Here is a 13,056-nt window from a genome sequence, read left to right as displayed (position 1 = left end):
CCAAACACGATTGAATGCCTTTGAGATATCAAGAGCAACTACTTGTGTTTCACTGAACCTTTCCTTTGAATTAGTCCATAAATGGGTAACATAAGCCAGAATATCACCTGTGGATTGACACTGACGGAATCCATACTAGCGATCGTTGATCAGATGGAAGGTTTCTAGGAAGTTTAAGAGTTGTTGGCGGTTAATGGATTTCTCCATTACTTTAGAAGGAGTAGAAGTAATTGCAATGGAATGATAATTGTATAGGAGGGACTTCTCACCTTTTTTAGGAACTGGCTGGATATAGAAGTAATTGCAATGGAATGATAATTGGATGGGAGGGACTTCTCACCTTTTTTAGGAACTGGCTGGATATGAACAAATTTCCAAGCAGAAGGAAAAACACCTTTGGAATAAGAAAGCGAAAAAAGGTGGCAAAGAATAGGAGTAAGTTCAGGAGCACAGATTTTGAGAAGTGGAAAAATACCATCAGGACTTGGAGCTTTCTTAGCATCAAGATTCGTCAAAATCCTTCTGACATCCTTTTGACAGAAGACCATAGGAGGCATTGAATGGAGCGTGTTGGGAATAGTGGGAGGTGTTTTACCAAGATCGTTAATGCATGAGTTGAAAGAAAAATGGGATGCTAGCATGTCAGCTTTATCCTTGGCTGAAGTGACAACAGAACCATCTGGTTTAGACAGAGTTGGGAGCGGAGATAGGCAAAAGTTGTGGCCAATAGCTTTGGCAAGAGACCAGAATTCTCGGCTACCATTAGGGCAAGAAGCAAGTTTTCTAATCTTAGCCTGTTCAAACTCTAGTTTGGACTGATTAATTACTGCTTTAACTTCATTAAAGCAGTTATTAATAACTGCTTTCTTGAACAGCGTTAGCACATTTATTGGAAAACCAAGGTTTAGGTAAAGGATGAGATTTTAAAGAGGTGTGTGGGTTAAAGGATTCCATTCCAGCAAGAATAATTTCACTGACACGATCTGAGCAAACGTTGAAATCAGAAGTTTTGAAACAGTAATCCAACCAAGGAAAAGAAGAAAAGAAATCTCGCAGGTAATCCCATTTTGCATTTTTGTAATGCCAAACAACACGAGGTTGGGAATAGCCATGAGATAAAGGTTCCATTGGAGAAGAGACAATCACCAAGTTGTGATCTGAAGTGCCTAGAGGACCTCTCACTTCAACCGTGTACTTAGAAGGGTTGTTTGTGAGAAAAAGATCAATCGTGTTGGCTGTATGATTAGGACTGTCCGGTATTCTTGTAGGTAAATGAACAATCTGTGCAAGGTCATTAGTAATAGCAAAAGCCTCAGTATCTCGACCAGCTGGGTCAGTGTGACTAGAAAACGGAAGCCAGCTGGAGTTGTGAACATTAAAATCACCAAGGAAAATTACCTCATCGTTAGGAAAGTTGCGCTGGAGAAAGTCAAGTTGCAAAGAGAGGAAGTCAAAGAGTTGCAAGTGATTATTGGAGTTGGGAGAACGGTAGAGACAACAGATGAATTTGACAGAATTAGGTAGGGAGATTTTACGCCAGAGAAGACCAAAGAGAGGAGATTCCAAATTACCATGTCTCTGACAGGGAATATCAGAACGGACATAAGCACAAGTACCACCTTTGAGGTGAAAGGAATCATACAGCGAATAATTTGGGTATCTGAGACGAGCAGTAGTTGAATCAACCGATAACTGAGATTCTGTCAGAAAAAGTACATGGGGTTTGGCAGACTGCAAGTGGAAATGGACATCGTTGAGATTAGAATTAAGACCACGTATATTTGTGAAATGAATTAGGAAGTGCTTGAGAGGTTTAGATCTTTTCGCAGATAAGCTTGCTCTATTAGTTTGACGATTCATGGTGTATTCAATAGTAAGAAAAAGTGGGTGGGACATGCTGTATGAAGTAACGAAATTTTAGGATATGGCGTACACATGGTAAGAATATACCCAGATCCTTGACATAACGTGGCCTCAACAATGCCCCCTACACACACACACACACACTACTCGGACTCCCTCCAGTCATTATCTGGCAGAGTAGAGGTAGCAAGATTATACAATAGCTGATCCAGAAGCCTCCTAGAGAGTTACCAATAGCTTCGGTCTGGTGTACTAACTAGCAGCCGGCCTGCAAACACTGTTTTAGAGCTGTACCCTCAAAATGTAAGGAATAATGGATCTCGCCACGATGTTCATCATAACCTCAAAAGTCATCAATCATACTGCATGATGGAAGAGTTGGAAGGGTTGACTGGAACTAACAATGAGTGATCTTACAACATAAGATCACTCATCTCTGAAGACAGGATATTAGAGCTGGAAAAGGAATTAGAAAATGTGAATTGGAATATCATCAGTTTGGCTGAAACAAGAAGAAGAAATGAATCGCTTATAAGTTTATCAAGTGGAAATCTGTTGTACACCAATGGAAACAGTGAAAGGAGTGAAGGTAGAGTTGGGTCTCTGGTCCATAAAGATTTAAAAAAACATTTTGGAATTCAAAAGTACATCACCAAGGGTGTCAAGACTAATACTCAAAATTTCTAAGAGGTACAAGCTAAAGGTTATAATGATTTATGCACCAACATCGAGCCATGATGATGAAGAGGTTGAAGAAATGTACACCGAAATTGAGAGTCTTCTAGATGAGCAGAAAACCCACTACACTATTATTATGGGGGACTTCAATGCTAAGGTTGGAAAAAGACAAAACAGCGCAGAAAGGGGAACTATAGGAAATTTTGGAATTGATGAAAGAAATGAAAGAGGCAAAAGACTTGTGGAATTTGCAGAATCTCAAGGATTGTCAGTAATGAACACTTTTTTGAAGAAAAGGGTGAACAGAAAGTAGTAGTAGTAGTGGCATGTGATGCAAGAAAGCAAGTGTATGAGCTTATGCAGCAACAGTCAAAAAAAAAAAAAAAAAAAAAATCACACCATTCTGTCCAAATGCCTGTCCAGTTCCTCCTTAAATTTATTCAACCTATTAACTTCCACAACGACAGATGGAAGTTTGTTCCAGCAATTAACCACCCGCTGGCTAAAGGCAAATTTCCACACATCTATTCTACCTCTGTCCTTTCTTAATTTGAATTTATGCCTCCTTAGGTTTGTAATCTGAACAAGTGGAAGGAGCCCATCGGAATTCAGCATGCTCAACCCATTCAAGGCCTTATACACCTCACTCAGATCACCGTGCAGGTGCCTAGTCTCCAGCCACTGCAATTTGCAGAACTTAAGCCTATACTTATATAAACTTATATATAAGTCTTTACTTATATAAACTCTAAAAGGAAGGGGATGAATATGATTGGTCCACTTGACATCGATGGTTCGACTGTTGATGATCCTGCTCAGATAGCAAACAAACTGAATGAGTATTTTGCATCTACATTCACACGTGAGGAATTATTACAATTTGAAAATGGAAGAAGGTTATCAAATTGTAGCAGTGTGCTTAATGATTTTGTAATAACTGAGAGCAAAGTGGAGGAGAAATTGTTGAAGTTAAACATAAGAAAGGCACCTGGGGTGGATGGGATCTATCCAGTTATTTTAAAGGAGGTGGCAAAGCAACTAAGCAAACCCTTAGCCATAATTATGAGAGCATCCTTGGACTCAGGGGAGGTTCCCACGGACTGGAGATGTGCGAATGTGTCCCCAATTCACAAAGGTGGATCGAAGGGTGACACGAGTAATTACAGACCAGTTAGTTTAACTTCTGTTCCGGGTAAAATAATGGAGTCGCTGGTTAAAGATGCATTGCAGGATCATCTAGACAAGACTGCAGCAATAATTCAAACACAGCATGGGTTTGTTAAGGGAAAGTCTTGTCTGACAAATTTGATTGGTTATTATGATGTGGTCACAAAGGAACTGGATGCAAAAAATAATTTTGATATCATATACTTGGATTTCAGGAAAGCTTTTGACACTGTTGCGCATGGAAGACTACTGTACAAATTGGAGCAGAATGGTATTAAGGGTAAGTTGCTACAATGGATAAAAGGATGGTTAAGTGGGAGAAGACAGAGGGTGGTAATCAATGGGTGCTGCTCTTCGTGGACTAATGTTATTAGTGGAGTCCCACAGGGTTCGGTGTTGGGTCCACTGTTGTTTTGTGTATTTATCAATGATATTGATGAAGGTATATCAGGCTTAATGTCGAAGTTTGCAGATGACACAAAGGTTGGCAGGGTTGTTAATGACAGTAATGGCAGTGTGCTACTGCAACAGGATCTAGATAATTTGGGCAGATGGGCTAAGAAGTGGCAACTGAAGTTCAACCTTGACAAATGCAAAGTACTGCATATGGGTAGAAGTAACCCCAGAGAAACGTACCAACTGTGTGGTACTACACTTAAGGTGGTAGAAAATGAAAAAGACCTGGGAGTAATTGTGCAGTCAGATATGAAGTTTTCTGAGCAGTGCAGACAGGCTGCTAGGCCGGTCATGGGGTTTTGTCAATGATATATAGGAATTTTGCTAGCAGGGAAAAGGAGGTGATTGTCCCTCTGTATAAGGCAATGGTCAGGCCACGCCTTGAGTACTGCGTACAGGTCTGGAGGCCTCATTTTAGGAAGGATGTAGATTTGCTTGAGCGTGTACAGAGAAGAGCAACACGATTGGTGAGGGGAATGAAGGGATTCTCTTACCAAGAGAGGCTTAAGTTCTGCAAATTGCAGTGGCTGGAGACTAGGCACCTGCGCGGTGATCTGATTGAGGTCTATAAGGCCTTGAATGGGTTGAGCACGCTGAATTCTGATGGGATCCTTCCACTTGTTCAGATTACCAACCTACGGGGACATAAGTTCAAATTAAGAAAAGACAGATGTAGATTAGATGTGCGGAAATTTGCCTTTAGCCAGCGGGTGGTTAATTGCTGGAACAAACTTCCATCTGTCGTTGTGGAAGTTGATAGGTTAAATAAATTTAAGGAGGAACTGGACAGGCATTTGGAGGGAATGGTGTGATTTTTTTTTTTTTTTTTTTTGGCTGATGCTGCATAAGCTCCTACACTTGCTTTCTTGCATCATGTGCCACTACTACTACTACTACTACTACTACTACTACTACTATCACTATCTTGGTAAGAGGATCCCTTCATTCCCTTCACCAATCTTGTTGCCCTTCTCTGTACACGCTCAAGCAAATCTACATACTTTCAAAAATGAGGCCTCCAGACCTGTATGCAGTACACAAGGCGTGGCATGACCATTGCCTTATACAGAGGGACAGTCTCCTCCTGGTGAGTGAGTGGAGTCCCTCAGGTTTCTGTGTTGGGTCCATTATTGTTTTCTGTATTTATAAATGATATTGATGATGGTATATCAAGCTTAATGTCCAAGTTTACAGATGATACAAAGGTTGGAAGGGTTGTTAAGGACACTACTGACAGTATGCTGCTGGAACAAGATCTGGAAAGGTTGAGCAGATGGTCTGAGAGGTGGCAAATGAAGTTTAAAATTGACAAATGTAAAGTACTACATCTGGGAAACAGTAACCCCAGAGTAACTTATCAACTCTGTGGTGGTACTACACTGACAGTGGTAGAGAATGAAAAGGACCTTGGGGTAATTGTGCAGGCGGATATGAAGTTTTCTGAGCAGTGCAGACAGTCTGCAAGAGTAGCTCATGGTGTCTTGTCAGTGATATACAGGAATTTTTCTAGCAGGAATAAGAGGTGATTATTCCCTTGTATAAGGCAATGGTCAGGCCACACCTTGAGTACTGTATACAGGTCTGGAGGCCTCATTTCAAGAAGGATGTAAGGCTGCTGGAACGAGTACAGAGAAGGGCAATAAGATTAGTGAATGGAACAAAGGGTTGCTCTTATGAAGAAAGGCTTAAGTTTTGCTACTTACCGTGTCTGGATACTAGGCACCGGCAAGGTGATCTTATAGAGGTGTATAAAGTCTTGAATGGTTTGAGCATGCTCAATGCTAATGGGATTCTTCCTCTTGCTCAGAATAATCACCTGACAGGGCATAAATTCAAACTCAGGAAAGACAGATGTAGGATAGATGTGCGGAAATTTGCCTTTAGCCGGTGGGTAGTTGGTTGGTGGAACAGACTTCCATTCCTTGTTGTGGAAGTTGATAGCCAAAATAAATTTAAGGCTCAGCTGGACAGGTATTGGAGGGGTGAAATGGGAGGGTTTTTTTTTTTTTTTTTTTGGCTGATGCTGCATAAGCTTGCTTTCTTGCATCATATGCATCTACTAATGCTAATGCCTCTTTGCCTACTGTCACAATGGAGAAAGATTTGGCCAAAAATCATAGTGACACTGTTTCTGGCTAGGATTTGCCAGATTAATTAAAGCGCCATTACAGTTTGTAAAGCCATTTGCAAGCAACTGCTAGAAACCATCTGCAGAAAGCAGTAAAGTTACTTTATTCCTGTCAGAGGCAATCTCCTGCTGCATTTATATGACACTTGGATGATAGTCTTAATAGAAACTTTATCTTCTGCTTTCTTATTCCAGTGGAGAGCAAGTAGCTCAGAGAAATGTTTTTATATTGGTTGATTTTTAGGACTGCATTGTTTAAAGCAGTGTTTCGCAAACTTTAAGTCGTGGAACACTTTTCATCTCACAACTTATTCACGGAACACTTAAGAAACAGAAGTTTAGCGAGAGCCAAAGAACTGTTTGCTAATATTTTATTACAAATACGACGCACTGTGCATCAGGAGCATCTTTATTTCCAACAGATGTAAAGCCGAAATTTAAATAACTGTTATTATACTTTTGGTTTGGTCTTTTATTAGTTGATTCCTGTTTTTCACTTCAGATTTTTGGGTAACAAAAGGCTGCAATTGTTCATCCTCACTTTGAAGTGTGACAATATTGTGTTCGTTTTCATTGACCACAATTGCAATACTAGAAATACTTGCTTCTCATTTTCAAGTTCCTATTTTTCCAACCACAAATACTGAAAATATTTCAAACACAAATATTTCAAAATACTGAAAATTATAAAAACAAAATTATACAAGGAAGTGAGTTTAGTTATTATATCGGTTCGCTTCCCCCCTCTCCTTCAACCCGTGTACTCCAGGCTAAGTGGCATGCGAATGGCATTATGGATTTATGTAACATATATTTTTCTCATGTGTATCTCTTTTGTAAATATGTATTCTAAACCCCTGGCACCACCATGCCATGACAGGACTAATTGTGTGTATATCATGCTGCAATTAAAGATTCTATTCTATTCTATATTAGGTCACTACATTGCTACTTTTGTTGTAGATGTCATTACCTCTATGCAAAAGCCCACCAAAAAAAAGTGTTCCTCGGTCTATTCGATTATTAGTCTATGCCAGTATATTAATAACCGAAAAAAAAAATGTTAAAAATTATAATGATACCAAAGTAGTGTACGCTACAAATTTGCAAAATTTATTTTATTTTTTTTAATTATTAATTACGATTTTTCACGGAATTTGTGTTCTGAAAAACACAGTTTGAGAAACGCTGGTTTAAAGTTTTCTTCAGAGACTAATAAATGAATTTTCTAAAAAAAAGGATATGGATGATGTTATGAAAAATTATTTTTTAAAAGAACTATTGTAGTTATTAATGCGAGACTATTTTTATTGTGACTGTGGTGCTCCAGAAAAATTTATAAAAAAATTCATAAATAGCTGCATTATAAATGTCCTAAGAGTTGTGCTTTTTAGACGCTTTCTTTTTTATAACTTTCAAATAAAGTATGCCTATAATCAAAGGCATACCTATGGGTGAGTGAGTGGAGCAGCTGCCCTATGTCAAATTAGTGGGAGACATGCACACACAGGTTGGTTTGAGTGAACTAACAGGATGTTTGAATAGCGGCTGCACTTCCAGTGAATTACTGTTGGTGTAGATATATTTAGATATGCTTCTGACTCTATCCATGAATAAGATATTCATTTTCATAAAGCATATAGCATTACCAACAATACATTTTGGTGAAAGATATCTGCTTCTGTCTGCAGTATAGTGCTTTTAAAGCATTGGTCTAGAACTATACATACAAAGGTCATTCATTTGAAAACTGCAAAAGTTCAATAAAAGTTATATTTTGCAAAAGACAAAGAAGCTATGCATGTCAGTCTTGCACTAATGTCTTGATTCCTCAAGAGAAGGTTTGTGATTGGTTTTGAAGCCATTCATGCACTACCATCGTGATCTCTTCGTAAGATGAAGTGACATCCTCTTAGTGCATCTGTTAGTCACCAAAAAATATAATTATATGAAGCTCAGTATGCTGAATATGGAGGATGGGGTAATACCTCAAACTTCATCTCCTGTATATGATTCCTCATAGAATGAGAAGTGCAAAGTAGCTATCAATATGCTGCAGTCATATGCAACATTTCTTTCTAATTGCTGGCTTTGAATGGTTCAGAAGAGCGCATCATAGTATTTTTCACTTATCACTGTTTCTCCTCTCTCTCTCTCCAGGTAATGCTCCATAATCACTCCTTTATGAACCCAGAATACAGTGAGTAGCACTTTCCAGGATGATGCTTAGGTACACCCAGTGGTGTAGCCAGGGTCGGGTCAGCAGATACATTGTACCCTCTGACACCGAAATCTGACATTGTGGCTCTTTTTAGCATTAAGCATTTGGCACCTTTTTTGTGAATCTACTTGCTGACAAAAAATCCTGGCTATGCCACTGGGCATAGTTTCTTTGGTTGAAATGGATGTGTATGATGCCACTCTGAACTTGTGTGTTTGCTTTTGGGTGTATAATAGTGCACCTGGGGTTCATCTTTGGTCACTGTATCCTAAGAAGGCATCTCCTTCATGCTAATATCATTTAAGATGCTCTGAACACACAAGTCTTTATTCCTTCAGTTCTGGCATTTAATAGGAGATTAAATGTCAAGGAATCCATTGAGCACACCCTTTTCAAAAATGCAACCTGTGAATAGATAGAATGCCTGAAACAGCACTACTTTTGCATGCTGAGGCAATTTCTTCAATAGCAATACAACAGTTTCCTCACATGAGTTCTTCTAGTGTCGTGACACAAAGTGTTTGCCCTGATTGAGGGGAAATCCTCGATACTTTCAATAGTGTTCTTAAACTTATTTACCCACTTGTAGACGTGAATTTGACCTGTGCACCCTTCACCATACCTGGTCAACATTCTATGATAAATTTTAGCAAGGTTTTCTTCTTTTTTGTATTCAAAGACCAGAGATAATTTGGAGAAATTATCTGGAGAGAGAGAGGATAGTAAACACAAGGTTACAAATCACATATCTATCTTGGTGTATGACTGCGAGGGTGCTTTCCAGATGGCAGCACCCTTGCATGAGTATAAGGGTGCTACCATCTTGAAAATTAACTGTTTCCAAATAATGCCATCAGATGATGCCAATTGTACACTGTGTTGTTGTCTTTTATCAATAAACTGGTTAACATAGTTTTTGCATAATATGCATTTTATGTTGGGTTTGCAGTTTTCATTTGAATGACCATTGTATGTTCACAGTGATTTTTTTTTTTTTTTTTTTTTTTTGTATGAAAATATTTTATCACAGCATAAAGTAAAAAATAAAATTTCTTTTTGCTGTAACAAAATATTTCAGCATAAAGATAGGAGGGAGCATAATAAACACAAGAAATGCATAATTGTCTATATCCATGTTTCTTAACCTGAGAAAACAATCAAAAATTAGATTTTTTAATCTAATAATCAGTTAGTAGATTCAATTTTTTTTTTTAAATATAAGGCTAGTTTTATTTCTTTTTATAGCAAACACATTTCTGCAATCAATATTTGTCTAAATAATGCTAATGATCCATAATAATCCATAGTAATAAATTAGGATTATTTCTGTTATTTTAAAGAAAATCAAAAGGTGTAAAAGATATTGGTCCTTGTAAAATCTGCCCAATTGAAAGGTGATTCTGTAGAGCAGCGTTTCCCAAACTGTGTTCCACGGAAACTAATGTTCCATGAAAAATCGTAATTAATAATTAAAAAAAAAAAATAAATTTTGTATATTTGTAGCATATACCACTTTTGCATCATTATATTTAACATAAGTTTTTTTTGGTTATTAATATACTGGCATAGACTAATAATCAAATAGACCACGGAACACTTTATTTAGGCGGGCTTTTGGATAGAGAAGCATGCGTAGAGGTAATGACATTATGAAAAAGTAGCAATGTAGTGGTCTAATATGCCATTCGTATGCGATTTAGCCTGGAGTACATGGGTTGAAAGAGAGAAGGAAGCGAACCGATATCATAACTAACTCACTTCCTTGTATAATTTTTTTTTTTTTGATAATGATTAGTATTTCAGAATACAGTATTATTATTAAAATATGTGACCATGGATTTGTGGTTGAAAAAAGGAACTTTAAAATGAGAAGCAAAGTACTTCTAGTAGTGCAACTGTGGTCGATGAAAACGAACACAATATTGTCACACTTCAAAGTGAGGATGAACAATCGCAGCCTTTTGTTCCCCAAAAATCCAAAATGAAAAAACAGGAACCAACTAATAAAAGACCAGAACGAAAGTATAATGATAGTTATTTGAATTTTGGCTTTACATGTATATTGGAAATAAAGATGCTCCTGATGCACAGTGCATTCATTGTATGTAATAAAATATTAGCAAACAGTTCTTTAGCTCCCACTAAACTTGTGTTTCGTAAGTGTTCCGCGAATATGTTGTGAGATAAAGTGTTCCATGACTAAAAAAAGTTTAGGAAATGCTGCTGTAGAGTGTACGAAAGGTTAAGAATTGCTGGCCTATATTATTACAGAAAAGAATCTTCTGCAATTTTAAAACACAAAGGTACACAAAAGAGGGGTTGAGATTTTAAGTGCGATCATCTTATGTTGAGCAAATTAAAAATGATAATAACTGATAAATGGGCATAAATATCAGTAAGCTTTCATATTTGTCAGCAACCATTAAATATAGAAACCTTCTTGTTCAAAAATTAAGTCACATTCCTGGTGCTAAAATTCTTCATCCCTAGTTGAAGAGTGTAAAAAATTTAAGAGAACTTTAAGGAGGTCTATAAAGATAGGAAAGGTCAGAAAAGCACGAGGACCCAAGAAATCAGAGGTAATTAGAGAAAAGAAAAAAATATATATATTATTAAAAGTTTTTGGCAAATGAAACTACTAAATCATTTTTGGAATATATTAAAAACTCAGTTAATTTTTTTTTTCTCTTGGGAAGAAAAGGTTTGGGGAAAAATAATTATCAGGAAAGTGAAAATTAATATTTTGCTTATTTAGAAATGTTAAGTTAAAAATCTCAGAGCAAAGTGAAGTGAAAATAGAGACTAAGGATACTTTAGAAGTAAGGAGTAATGAAGATAGTTGTAATGAAAACAACTAGATTTAAACAAACTTGAGGTATTCCAAATGCGGTGCCTGCGGCAGATTTTGGGCATCTCACTTCGTGACCGCATCACTAATGATACCATCCGCGCCAGATGCCAACAGCAACCAACCATTGTCGACCAAATCCAGAAGCGAAGGCTTAGATGGTTTGGCCATGTATGTAGAATGGGCACAAACAGAATACCATCCACACTCCTTTGGAGACAACAACCCACCCAATGGAGCATCCAACGGACCGCGCCTAGGAAAACATGGGCCAAGCAAGTGGAAAATGACTTGAAGAGTCGACGTCTCGACCTTAACCAGGCCAGGACTGACACCATGGATCGTAAAGTATGGAAGAACATCACAGAGCAAGTCCGAAACCCTGCGGCACCTACGGCAGCATACTGGTTGCGTGGCCAACCGCCTCCCCCAGCTAAGGACCAAGAAGAAGAAGAAGAAGAAGAATGAAAACAACAAAAATGAGTCATTATTTCCAGTAATCATTTCATGTGAAATTAGAGGATTATTTGGCATTAGTTAGCACTCCTGAATGTAATTCTCAGCATGGCACATGTGGAAAATTTACAGCATGGCACATGTGGAAAATTGTATCAAGGTGGTAGTAGTTTTTATGATTTTTGATGCAGGAGGGATGAAATCTCTTGAAATTCATCATAGGGTAGTTGGACTGGCTGTGGTCCTAGGGTAATGTATACAGACATGGGTGTGCACATTATGAGATGAGATCTAGCTCACGTGCTACCACAAAAAATGCTTGGCATATTGTTATGCTGTTATGTCAGCTACAATATAATAGTTGTAATGAAATTGACATTGTAAACTCCTTTGACCTGGCTGTATAGAGTATAAATAGAAATTTGTGTATTTATTAGTGTGCATTGTTGAGAACTGCTTGTCACAGAGCAGAGTATATGAATAGATCCAAAAGTTTTATAATAAATCCATCAGCTGGAAGATTATGCTTAACCTAGGCAGGCTAACCACATTGTAAAATCAGATATCATTTCTTCTGCAAAAGAAGCTCATTTGTAGAAACTGGCACATTAAGCTGAAAGAAGCAAGTGAGGAACTCAATATGAGCATTGAATGTGTTCATCACATTATATGCATTTCATATTGAGATTCAGTGGAGTGTGTGCAAGATGTATCCATCAATTTACAGATGAACTGAAATGATAATTTTGATGCATGTTTTGTGTTGCTGGCTCTGTAGGAGGAGGCAAAGGAAATGATTTCCTAGACTACATAACAGGATTTACTTTCAGCTTGAAAGTAAGTGGAAGAGTGGTGACACATTACAAGTCTCCAGAACAGAAATTCCAAGCCATGCCATCTGCAAGAAAGGTGATGGCCATGGTGGTTGGAGTTTCCTTATGATCACTGTGTGTGTGTGTGTGTGTGTGCGCCTGCATTTTGTGTGCTATAATTCCTACATGTGTTAGTAATGAAGGATGGAAACTGCAGGACCACTTGCATTGAATCAAGTTTTGTGGGTGGGCTGCTTTTTGGTTTTTATATTTTTGATATTTTTATATAAAATATGTTCTATACTCAGGAACAGAGAAGATTTATAAAAATTATATTAAAGCAGTATCTTATGTCTGAAAATACTTGTGTACTGAAAATAATCTGTGGTTACAGATTATTTTCAGTACATGGATTATTCTGGTATAT

General features: G+C 37.7%; 1 protein-coding gene across 1 annotated transcript in view; it reads left to right on the top strand.

The window, feature by feature from the left end:
- Positions 1 to 13,056, top strand: part of LOC150087761 (transforming growth factor beta receptor type 3-like) — a 371,467-nt gene that overhangs the window by 298,984 nt on the left and 59,427 nt on the right. The window lies entirely within an intron of this gene.

The sequence above is a fragment of the Mastigoproctus giganteus genome, chromosome 3, assembly GCF_048544385.1.
Source record: "Mastigoproctus giganteus isolate SK-2022 chromosome 3, ASM4854438v1, whole genome shotgun sequence".
NCBI lineage: Eukaryota > Metazoa > Arthropoda > Arachnida > Uropygi > Thelyphonidae > Mastigoproctus > Mastigoproctus giganteus.
This window is presented reverse-complemented; position numbering and strand designations above follow the sequence as displayed.